The sequence below is a fragment of the Atta colombica genome, unplaced genomic scaffold (assembly GCF_001594045.1).
Source record: "Atta colombica isolate Treedump-2 unplaced genomic scaffold, Acol1.0 scaffold226, whole genome shotgun sequence".
Classification (NCBI taxonomy): domain Eukaryota; kingdom Metazoa; phylum Arthropoda; class Insecta; order Hymenoptera; family Formicidae; genus Atta; species Atta colombica.
The window spans coordinates 1,318,144-1,324,414 of NW_017259323.1; the positions used below are offsets into that span (position 1 = coordinate 1,318,144).

Here is a 6,271-nt window from a genome sequence, read left to right on the forward strand (position 1 = left end):
ATATATATCAAACGTATCCATGTATAATTTTATTATTTCATTATACAGGGTGTCTGGAAATCGCCATTTCATAGGCAGGTAAAACGGATTAAACTGAATCGAAAAGTCCTTTATTATTTTGTAAGTTTCCCCAATAGTTAACGAGAGAGCCACATACTACTGCGAAGTGTATACGCCTACCGATCGCTTGGCGCTCAGGCCGTGGGGAGCGGGGATAGCCTGGCGTCCGAGCTATAGTGGCTTGCGACGGTGTGCGCGGTGCATGCCAGCCAATCCTCAACTCCTAAAGCCCGCGCGCCAAGCGATCGGTAGGCATATACATTTCGCAGCAGTAGGCTGGGCGCTATCTTTTCGGCTATCTTTAAGGATATCTCATTAACTATTGGGAAAATTTATAAAATGGTAGAGGACTTTTCGACTCAGTTTAGTCCGCTCTATCTGCCCATGAAATATTTGGCGATTATTTCCAAACACCCTGTATATATATTATGTATATATATTATATATACATTATTTCCCGGGTGAATTTTAGAATATTTTATATAGAGATTTGATTTTAATATTTAATATTGATTAAATAATGTAATTTTAAAATCTAATATTTCTTTTGCATTGCAAAAACGTAACAATTAATACAAAAATTCATTATTAAACAGGAACAATAACATGTTATTTTTAAAAATTAATAATAATGGTAATGATTGAGAAAGGAATATAAGTAGTGACGATAACGTGTTATTTAAAAAAAATATTTATATAAATTATATTTATATAACGTTCCCAACTTTGTAAATGCATGTATATGTTTTTTTCTGGGTACTTTTATTGTGAATGACAACTATAATATTTCTTATAAAAAATTAATAAACTTATATATGAATCTTTAGTAACATGAAGAATATCGAGATTTTCTATTTCATACCAAGTATGCTGTAGCATATGTCTTTAGTTATCAATAGCGGTTACAATTCGATTACGTAAAATAAAATTATGTTTGGGACTTTGATAGAGTAAACTATGTCTCTGACATCTTTCAAAAGAAGGCATAGCCACGTTTGGTACAGATTTATGCATAATAAAATTATCCAACTATTTTCTTTTAGTAAAACCTTTGACAATCATCTGCACATAAAACTATTTATCTGCAAATTATATTTTGCATTCCAATATCATGTTTTAACAAGACAGAGCCTCCTTTCATTGGAGCTTAGAGACCATCAAGTATTAGATGTAATATTTTCAGATCATTAAAAAGGCTAAGGGCGGCGAAGTAAAATTTTTCAGTGTATGAAGTTCCCGAAGATAGATTGAGGGAAAGAAAACGAGGGTGGGGGGGATAAATATATTTTTTCATACATATCTTTTTTATATGGCAAAAGTAGCCACTCTAATTTTATTTTTTTTTAAATAAAATTATTAATGAGCCCATTTAACTTATTATACTATTTAACGATCGATCATTTCTCGATACATATATAATGTCATAATATGATTTACGTTTTTGTTTCATTGTCGATTGAATATAACTTTTTAAATGTCTTAAATAAGAAAATGATCTTTTATTCGAACAAGTTGATGTAGAAATCGTTAAAAGAACGCGAATAAATTTTATATATTCTGATACAAGATCTCTGATCTCGGGATTGTCATGTAAAAAAGATATTGCATTACATCCTTCAAGCAATGCAGTGGCATTTTTTGTATGTTTGTAATTCCTAAATTATAATTTCTAAATTTCTTCTCGATCAAATATTATACAGATTTGAAATTTAGTATGGAATTCCCTACATTGAATCATTCAGTGTATGGAATACTCCATACTAATAATATACTGGAGTCATCGTCCATGCTAAGAGGTTTCCTAATATTGCTCTCTTGAATTTATTCTTCTGATATTACCAAAAATGTAAATGGTTTTATAAATGATGTGTTGGAGCTGAAGAAAGGAAGCAGTTTATTTACGGTTGCTGTTTTTAGAATATCGTCTTAATTTTGTGTTTTCCCAGATAACATAAAGAGTTTAAAAAGAATTCAGTGATATATCATCGATTATAAATTCATTATCAGATGCAATAAGAATTCTTTTTTTCTCGTCTCAGAAAAAGAGAGGTTCTAGATTTAAACTCTGGCTGAGGTAATATTTTTTGCAATAAATTTTTTATAATTTTTCTAATTTAATTTAGTGTAAATTTAGGAGAGAGTAGTAGCATTTCAGAGTGATTGTGTCGAAAGTCCGAAAAGCGCGTAATCATATCTGAAATAAATTTATTTAATAAACTATACATATCGTATGCGAAACATCTAATTTCGATCAAAATAATGGGAAAATTTTCTGTTAATCTATTAATATTTTTTATTTATTTCTTTTTGACGTTAAGGCAATGTAATTTTATCAAGCACAATCGAAAGGACAAGCAAAAACACAAGGAAATGATATCGATTCTTTTTGCTATTATTATATAAAATTTTTTTGAGATTTGACAAACACAAACGGCATCATGTTGTGGGCGATTCATTTGTGCTCTTTTGCTGTTTGCAAACAGTTTTTTTGCTTGCAAGATTCAAAATAAATCATGGTGGAATAACATCTTCTATCAGATTTATCCGAAAAATTTCTGTGACTCAGATGTCGATGGAATAGGCGATTTAAAGGATAAGCATATGCTACTAACTGTTGTGTTACTAACTGTTATGTCGTTTAATAAAGAATAACGAATTATTAAATTAATATATAACAATTACAAATTCTATTGGATTAATTATTGTACAATTATATACCTAATCTGAAAATGTTTATCTAAAAATTGAAAGTTTGAGCATAATAACAATGACGATAATTAAATCTGTATTTTTTGCATTGTCAGGGATAACTTCGAAGTTGCGGAAACTGATATTAATGCGATTTGGCTGTCGCTCATATATACAAGTCCTATGATTGATTTTGGATATGATATATCCGATTTTGTTGACATCGATCCAATTTTTGGTTCATTTTAAGATGAAAGATTTTAAAACTCTTCTGGCGCGCGCTAAAAAGCTTGATCTAAAAGTGCGATGACTAATATTTTGCATATTTATGAATATAATTTTTTGTATTATAATTATAATTAAGAATATTTATTTTAGTCTGCATATGTGAGAAATTCACAATAAATACTAGACATTTAAAATGCCTATTACGGTCGAAGCTGGATCTTCATTGCTTTAAAATAATTTAAGCTTGAATTATTAATTAATATATATACTATATATGTACTTGCAGATATACCACAGTAGTCTTTTCGAACTGCACGAATTGTTTTTCCGGACTATAAACGCTACAAATGAGAAAAAAGTATAATATGATATATAATATAATAACTGCCGAATACTATTGCGAAATGTATACGCCTACCGATCGCTTGGCGTGTGGGCCGTGGGGAGCGGAGATAGCCTGGCAAGCGCGCCGTCCGAGCTATGGAGTGCGCGGCGCGGGGCGTTTACCAGCCAATCCCCAACTCTCAAGACCCACGCGCCAAGCGATTGGTAGGCATATACACTTTGTAGTAGTAGGCCGGGCGAGCGCGCGTATTCGGCTATCTTTAAGGATTAATATCTCATTAACTATTGGGGAAATTTACAAAATGATAAAAAACTTTTCGATTCAGTTTAGTCCGTTCTATCTGCCCATGAAATATTTGGCGATTATTTCCAGACACATTTCCCTGTATATTATACGAAAAATGTACAAATGAGTTTGTATCTTTAAAATAAAGTTGAAATATAAATTCGTGCGTTTTATAATTAAAATACAATTAAAAAAATACAATTAAAATTTACAAATTACAATTAAAAAAATATGTATAAAAGAATTAAGAAGGTGTTATTTTAGAATTATTAATTCTCACAATTTTTGAAAATCTTTTTGATTAATTACAGAACGTGTTGAAATTTTGGTTCGATTTGAGTATAAACGGATTCCGTGTTGATTCGGCGCCTTCATCATTTATTTATGAAGACCCAGAATTGCTAGACGAATCTAAAAGTAACGTAGACAGTGTCACGTCGCGAGAGTATTTGAAGTATATTTATACCATGGATTTAATCGATATTATAAATTGTTTGGAGAGTGGCGAAAATTCGTGGACTCATATCAAAACATAATCAGGCTCAGAAGGTGAATGATATACGACATTCTGTTTCTTTTTTTTTATTAAAATCATTTATTGTGTTTTATTCTTTGTACATATTGTAAAATTTTCTTTCTGATTTAGTTGATGGTAATGGAGGCGTACTCCGATCCTAAGCACACTATGCAACATTACTATTATAATTTACTTCCCTTTAATTTCAAGTTTATTACAAATGTGACAAACGCAACATCATCTGCGCAAGAATTTAAACAACAAATAGATCTGTGAATGAATTCGATGCCAAGAGGTAAAATCGCTAATTGGGCGATACGTAGTTACATGTATATGAATGAAATTATTATTATCTTAATGAAGATAATGATAATTTAATTTAAATAAATTAATTTAATATTACATATATATATTTAATATTTTTATTATTTTGTTATAAAACCCAACAAGATGCTTAAGCTGTTGTAAATGTTACGTGAAATTTTTATCTAAATGTATATAATTGACAAATATCATCAATTTTATCGATTTAAATCCAATTTGGAAATTGCAAGTTATTTATTTTAAATAAATATGTTAAGCTTGGATTTTCTCTCTTCAAAATAACAAAGCAACTATAATTCAAGGCTACTGGAAGTCAGCGCAATTGTTGCAAAAAATATGAAAAAATTATTTCATACTGTTCTGAAGTCTTCTTTATTTAACTCACTTTGAAGTTTTCTTCAGCATTCATAAATATCCTAAATTATGTTGGTTAAGCAGTGCCAAGGATCTGCCAAGGATAAATTCAAATTACTTGTTAATTTGAAATTGCTTAGACATATTCGAGACGGTTTAGTCGGAGAAACATCATATCTGTATAAAATGGCACATTAACAATTCTATTGAATATAGTATTATAGTTAAGAAATTCCAAAGCTCTATGGCATGAAGGTTGAAGTTTATTGAGAATATCATCACTTTTGTGAGTGACTCCGTTTTCTTTCGCGTTGATTCTCAGCAATCTTGAATTGCCTTGTTATTTTATTTATTTTATTTCTTTGTATTAAAGAATCTATTTAATATAAGAAATTCTAAAAGCTCTTAAAATTATTGAAGAATCTATTACAACAGATTTATCTTAATTGCATTCCATAAACATAAGAATTCCCTTATTTTTTTCTATAGACACTAATTTGATATAAATTTTTTTTCAGATGAGAAATCACGATAATCTCCGAGTTGCCTCTCGTTATCCTAACAGATCAAACGACCATGTTGTCTATGGTCTTGGCAGTGACATATAACGGTGAAGAAATTGGCATGATGGACAAGAGAGATATATCTTGGGAAGATACACAGGACCCTCAAGAGTATTGCGGGTAAAGAGAAATTTGAGAGTACGTCCCGTGATCCTGAACGCACACCATTTCAATGGGACGCGATAAAAAAATGCAGGAGGATAATAAAAAATTAATTTATATCCACCACAGTGTATTTAATAAAATGAATAACATATTTTTCCAAAATCCGGCTATTTAATTATTTATCTTTACAGGTTTTAGTACAGCAAATTCGACGTGACTTCCAGTACATCAGAACTATATGAAATTGAATCTGGTAAACCAGATGGCAGCCGATAAATCGCACTACAAGATTTATAAGATCTTAGCCCACATGCATCAAACAGAATCAGTCCTTACTGAAAGAAGGGCTGGTTCTGTTTGTTTATAAATCAATTACGACAAACAATTACGACACTGTTCTAGGTATAATCCGAAATAATGATAGCCGCGTCGTGTTGCTTCTAATTAACTTCAATGATGATGAACAACAAGTTATCGATTTATTGCAAGAAGAATTTCCTTCAAAATTGAAGATCAAAGTCTCCAATATGGTTCCAAAGTGACACATGGGTACAGTTTACACGTTTTCTGAAATATAAATAGTTAATTAATGACAAAAATAAATAATTTTTGTTTTTTAATTAGTGGTTTGTACAGAAATTGTTCAGATAGAACTGCTACTGCTATAAAAAATATATTTCTTCAAATAATATTTTGGTAAGAAATTGTTTATAGATTTTTTAAAGAAATTATTTTTAAAAATATATTATGTTATAAATGTTGAAAGAAAATATGTTATATATAAATTAATTATTATATAGT

The 6,271-nt window shown here is 30.0% G+C and overlaps 1 pseudogene; it reads left to right on the plus strand.

Moving 5' to 3' along the window:
* Nucleotides 1-2,520: 2,520 nt before the first annotated feature.
* The window catches only part of LOC108688159, a 10,389-nt pseudogene continuing 6,638 nt past the window's right edge, over nt 2,521-6,271 (plus strand).